Raw genomic sequence first — 6,988 nt, forward strand, 5'->3', positions numbered from 1 at the left:
GGACTTTGCACTTTCAAGTTTCTCTGTTACATGACAAGCTATGTTAGTTTTTGTCTAAGTAAAACCATTAGACATAAAAATTAGAGGCTGGTAAGGGAATGACTGTTTATAGCTGCTATAATGTAAATGATAACAGGAGCTAACTTGTTTCTGAAATGTTCCACAACATTAAACATAACTATAAAAGCATAAATTGTTTATTAATAAATTTAAAATTGCTGTATTTTAAGAGGAAAATATTCTAAAATAACCAACTTCAGAATGGAATCAAACCATTATTTTCCTATAACAGAATGTCCCAAAATGTTTTACTCCTTACTTAAAGCACACTTTTCATGGACAGTGATTGTGCATGTGTTTATTATGGAAAAAAAACCCGATATAATAAAAGGGTTGTTCTGACTCTAGTGTTCTTAAAGGACATCTTGGTTTTTCCAGGGTTGTAAAATCACAATATCTTAATAGACAACTGACAACTGCGCCTAACTGTGTTCTAAATGAATACATTTTGGTTTGCATGAGAAGATTACCAGTAAGAAAACAAATAATATTTCAGTGACCTTTACATATATATATATATATATATATATATATATATATACACTGTCACATGTATACTGTTAACTCGCAGGCATGCAAGACCTTACTGATGTTTACAAAACCATTCATACATGTTTCTATATCTGTCTCAGCCATCTCATCTGTAGTTCAGCTGTGGCAAGCAGAATGTTCCACTATATGTAAAGGCAGAACTTTATCATAATTGCAGATCATAAGTCACTTCAGGGAGAGTGAGTGGTAAGGATTCCACACCTGTGTGAAATTTGGCTAGCGGCTGTTCTGTGTTTCAGTGAGTGGCGGCAAGGATAAAGAGAAACAAGAGCCACAAGAGAGAGAGAGAGAGATGAGCAGCACAGAGCCGCGTGTGTGCGTGCGTGCGTGCGTGCGTGTGTGTGTGTGTGTGAGAGAGAGAGAGAGAGAGAGAGAGATAACATCATTGAAAAGCAAAAGGAAAGAAAATAGAGAAAATAAAGAACCCTTTTGAATTGTCCCAAGCCTGCCTTGCTGAAAACGTTATTGCTGGCTATGGTAGAAAGGTGTCAGAAAACACAGTGCATCACAGCTTGCTGAGTTGAGTGCCCATGGTTTTGGTGGCACAAGGAGGACCTACACAATATAAGTCAGGTGGTTTTAATGTAATGGCTGATCAGTGTATATAATGTTTATTGGAGGTTAGCTATGTTGTAAATACCCAATTATTGGTATTTGGGTTTGATTCTGAAAAGAATCAAGAAAAGACAATCCATGTAAACCAGAAAAACATTAATGTCCTACTTCAGCATTTAATCTACCAGTGCTCATCAGAGATTTTACTTCTGTTATCACATCACCCCCAGGATCTTCATATTTTTGTGTTGGGATATGCCTCAAGAGTGTTGTACTCTATTTTCATCCACTTCAAGTCTCTATCTCAGAATGAGAGACTCCCTTTCTTGTAAACACCAATAAGCTAGGCACTGAAATCAGAATATGGTGTTTCTAAGAAAAAAGAAGAGATATCAGAAACTATTTAAGTGTATTCATTAGGCTACTATTAGGTGATAACATTTATTATACTGATTAAATTTTCTTTTATGAATGCATTTCTTTGTATAGTCACATTTTATTGGCTATAGCTGCCATGCTGAGAAAAAGGATTAACTAGACTGGTTTTTCCTATTTCTGTTTGAAAGCTACTAACTAGATAGCTGCACTCTAAACACAGAGGTATCAAGGTGACAGCTGATGAGGTCCAAACAGCTGAGTCACTAGCAGTCTTCAATCAAAGTCTTGAAGTACTTAAATTAGCACTTTAAATAATAAAAGGCATTCGAATCCCCAACCCCAGAGGACTGCTGTCTGCATCTGCCTATAATGCATGAGTGCATCATACTTACCAATTGTACAGATCACAAAACATGATTTAATTTTGTATATATCCTCATTCCACGAAAATTACTGGTTACTGGTTATGCCACTGCCAGCACCCGACGTGCTTCTGAATCATTTTTAGACGCAAGTGTGATTTACATGAAACAGGTGTTGATTTTAAACAGTGTTTCAACCCTGTGAGATGTGAGCATGCAAGCTGTACAATGGTGCTCATTATGCTATGGATCTGCTGTGAAATCTCTATAGTGTGAAAATGTTGAGTGGACTATAGGCCAAAATGTTGAGTTACTATAGGCCATTTCAGTATTACTTTTTTGCAAGTTGACATGGGCCGAATGGAATGAGGCTGTGGGCAATATTTGTGCTCTAGGTGTTACCAAGAAATCTTCATAAGCATTTAAATAATTTGAAGTAGGCTACCTTGCCTACCTAGCCACAAAAATGATGTCTACTCAATCATTTCCACTAATTAGTATATTTATTCTGAATTTCTACATTCACTGAGTTCCTCTTGAATCTAGTTGTTTCAGTAAAAATTGTCGCAGTAATTGTTGGAGACTTCATTTTGATAATCCATAACAAGTGTTTGGTTTAACCTTGATTTAGTAATTGGTAATTTCCTCATTCATGTCAGCTACCATTGATGCTGACTGATTTGCGTGCTGCTAAGAGTGCAAGAAAAGCCAAAAAAGACATTTTTGTTTCTCTTCTCTCACTTTGAAACTTGAAAATATTGTTATATACGCTCTTAGAGAAAAGGTTTCCTCAAGGGTTCTTTGGATACGTCTTAGCAGCCTTAAAGGGAAACCCTATCTGTTAAAGAAACAGTTTTTAATTTACCTCTTTTTAAGAATGTACTGTATATTTCAGTAATGGTACTTTTATTATTCATTGTTTTGTCCAGGACAGTGCATTTTGGTTCAGATTTTTGACTGGGTGTTGAGAGGTGCAGCACAGGTCATGTTCGTAAACAATCCCCTGAGTGGACTGATCATCTTTGCTGGACTGATCCTCCAGAACAGATGGTGGGCTCTCAATGGCTTTGTGGGTGCCTTGTTCGCCACAATCTCAGCCCTCATTCTCAAACAAAATAGGTATTTCCAGAATGCAATAGTATAACTTGTGAGTTGTTTACTCTTTGGTCAATGTAATTTCAATTTAAATTTCTCTCAGAAGGGCAATTGCAGCAGGCCTGTATGGATACAATGGAATCCTAATTGGTCTTCTAATGGCAGTCTTCTCCAATGCAGGGGACTGGTACTGGTGGCTTCTGCTGCCCAACATCATTATGTCAATGGCATGGTGTGTTTCAGGCAATCATTTTTCTGTGCACTCTTATCAGTCAGGTTAGCCTTGAAATAGAGAATGGCTCTACACTGAATAAATAACATTGACCAGCATGCATGTTCTGTAGATCCACAAGCAGATATACCTTTGGATTTTCTGTAAAGCAAGCAGTGAAACTTGTATCTCTGCTGTCATGGTTAATTTGAACCCAAGAGCATTCGTAAATTACGACACTGACAATTTACAGGTTTTGACAGTTTACAGATGTTCAAAGGTATTCAAGGGAATTCAGGCTGACATGCTGCCACAAGACAAAATCACGTCAAAACAGATCACATCAACTAGATCTCTTTGAAAGGTTAATCAAAGGTTGCATGTGATGTAGTGACATTAGCATTTCAGTTTTGGCACTGAGGTAGACATGACTGAGCGATACAGTGCAGGAATGCCAAATTCTAGGAATGCCAATGTTGCCTCTTGGTCATGGGAAGGCCACTTGTAGACTTGCAATAAAGAAAAGAGCTCCAGAACTCAGTGTCTCTATACTAGACATTTAAAACTTACTTGAGAAGCGACTGTTCTATTATCATTCCTGTTAATAAATCCTGAATGTTTCATGTCTTACAGCCCGATCGTCTCAAGTGCCCTAGCCTCTATCAACAGTCGGTGGGATCTGCCAGTCTTTACCCTGCCTTTTAACATTCTGGTGTGTCTTCATATGGTAGCTACAGGCCACTACAACCTCCACTTCCCTCCAGCCAAGCACCTCTTTCCCCAACATCACATGGTCTCAGTTGGATTATGCTTTGGTAAGCTGGAAGTGTGCTAACATAAAGTGGTTTTTATGTTAAACAGAGATCATTTTTGCAAGTTTTTTTTTTTTACATGTGTCCAAACACAGAAATCATTTAGGAGTCCAAGGAGCTGTTTCTAGATTCTTCTGATACTGAAGTCACAAGTGGAACTCTTTGTTCAGCCAGAGTGGATTTACTAGAAAATGCCATATTTTCTCTCAAGAAATATAGTTGTTAATTTATGCAACATCAGATTAAGCTGTCACTTCAATTATTGATAGCAGCACTTATGCACTGCATTCTAAATCATATGCCCTTGACATGAACTCCATTTCCACAGCTCTTCCAGTCCATTCCTGTGGGCATTGGGCAGATCTATGGTTGTGACAATCCTTGGACAGGAGGCATATTCATTGTGGCCCTGTTTATTTCTTCACCAATAACTTGCATGCATGCTGTCATTGGTTCATCTATTGGGATGGTGTCAGGTAAGACTCAGCTGTGCATGTTTCATTCGCTACTCTGTCTTTAATCACAATGTTCTAAAGAAAAGATAAGCAAATCTGTCACTTTTTATAATATAGGACCTAATAATATGAATTTATATGATATCCAGGAAGACTACATACTTAAATTTTAAGATCAGTGAAAACTCTAATCTCTAATTTGTTATTATAGGTCTCGCTCTTGCGGCACCATTCCAGAGCATTTACTTTGGACTGTGGGGATACAATTGTGCCTTGGCTTGCATTGCAATTGGAGGAATGTACTACGTCCTCACCTGGCAGGTCCATCTACTGTCTATGGTCTGTGGTACGATGCCTGTCAGAACCATTTCCTCTTTCTCAATGCTAAATGATTCTTGTTATGTATGAACTATTGCCAGGGTTATCAGCCACCAATGACATTAAGTTTACTTATGGGACGTTGGACTTCTGCTCGGAAGGTTGAGAGTTCAAATCCCAGCGCTGCCAAGCTGCCACTGCTGGGCCCTTGAGCAAGGCTCTTAACCCTCTTTACTGCTCAATTGTATAAAAGAGATAACTGTAAGTTGCTCTGGATGAGGGTGTCTACCAAATGCCATAAATGTAAACATTAATTTCCTTTCTCATTTCCCACTTAGCATTTTTCTGTGCATATCTGGGCTCTGCAGTTGGCAATGTGATGGCTACTGTAAGTATCTTGTTATTCACAGTGGCAAAACGTCCAGGATAGGTGTTTCAAATTTCCCATTTTGTAATCAGTTTTTAATGCTTTGCTCCCCAGTTTGGACTTCCAGCCTGCACTTGGCCCTTCTGCCTGTCGGTCCTCACTTTTCTCTTGATCACCACGGAGGTGAAGACCATTTACAAGCTGCCTCTTGCCATAGTTACCTACCCTGAGAACAACCTCATGTTCTACTGTAAGATGAAGAAGGAGGAGAAGGCTAAAAAAAAGCAAAAGAAAGCCCAAGAGGAGATGCTGCAGGAGAAGGAGAAAGTGGCACAAATGACAAAAGACATGGATGTAAAGATTATGATGGAGAGCCAAGAGAATGAGCAGCAGGATGTCTGCACTGAGATAAGTAGAGGGCAGTATTCAGAAAACCTGACCATTACTGGAAACACAGAGACAGCTACACTAGAATTAGCTGAAATATGAATCAACAAATTCCAGAACAACTTTCACTCAAAGTGAGGACAATGCAAAATTGATTTGGGCAGCCTCCCAACAATGTGCTAATGACAAAGTATTTAAATTGTTAAATACATTACATGTTGTACAATGAATGTAAATGCTAATTATCTTTACAAAATTATACCTATACAAGATTATCTATATGTCCATCCATCACTAAACCACTTGGATCTCTAAGACAGGATGATGGCACAATCCAAACTATCCATCCCTCGTTTTACTTCCTAACAATCTCACAATGGTAAACATGTATGACTGCATAGCTTAATATTGACATTTGATATTCATATTAGGTAATTCTATTTTAATTTTCAGGCCTATTTTTTCTTTTCACATAAACATGTTTGCATGCTTTAGAAATTGCCTCTTTTAATTGTTAAAAGCAAAAGAGTCAAGTTAAAACTTATGTATTATATTTAAATTTATTATTGTATAGTTAAATTTATTGTAGAGATTTATTAAACTTCATTAAGATTAATTATGATCACTGCTTCTGGCAACAAATCGCAATACCTCATGTGTGTACTTTGAGTAATAGAACTTAAAATAATACTTAAAAGAACAAGTGTAGAAATATATGGCATAGCCAAAACAAAGCAGTGCACACTTATTTAATTATCTGTGAAGAGCACAGTTCAACCAGTGCATTCTAAAGTGTCCTTAAGCCACATATATTCCACATATATAAACATGCCATTGTGTGATGTTTGTTGAGGAGTAGAGCTGAACCGTGCTGGACAGCAGCAATTTGGGTAACATATCTCACGCCATGATAAAGAAATCTAAAAAACAAGAATTTCTCAGATATTGGTCTTGTTAAACACCTAAGAAATGTGCACAGTAGAGGATTTGAGTCTGTCTATGACTATGTAACAACTGGATGCTGACAGGGGCCAATGTGATGGTGCTTCCACAATTTAGCAAGGCCTAGCTAGGAACCCCCTCCAGCCGCAGGTTCACTGTGGGACAACAGGTGATGAGCATCCTGGCAGGGATTGAGGAGTGAAGTGGCTGCCACAGTGCCCATTCTGCGGTTTGCTATGAGCTCATCGGTAATAAATCTGCAGGACCCTGGCCTACTCCTGGGTAACCTCTTGTTGATGAGGGCTCATCACCAGCAAATGTTGAAGCATGGGATTCATGGAAGGGATTGTGGGGTCTTCGGCTCAAGGAATTGGGGATTGTGGCTCGCCTTCATCAACTTCTGTTCTCAAACACTTTCAAATGCATGCCAGAGACTACCTACCTCTCTCTGCAACTTTTGTGTCTTTGGCATGATAAGGAAAGAGAGAGTACAA

At 38.4% G+C, this 6,988-nt stretch overlaps 1 pseudogene; it reads left to right on the top strand.

Moving 5' to 3' along the window:
- Positions 1-2,850: 2,850 nt before the first annotated feature.
- Positions 2,851-6,082, top strand: LOC113536870 (urea transporter 2-like; annotated as a pseudogene).
- The last annotated feature ends 906 nt before the right edge of the window (positions 6,083-6,988 follow it).

This window comes from Pangasianodon hypophthalmus, chromosome 24, assembly GCF_027358585.1.
Source record: "Pangasianodon hypophthalmus isolate fPanHyp1 chromosome 24, fPanHyp1.pri, whole genome shotgun sequence".
Classification (NCBI taxonomy): Eukaryota; Metazoa; Chordata; class Actinopteri; order Siluriformes; family Pangasiidae; genus Pangasianodon; species Pangasianodon hypophthalmus.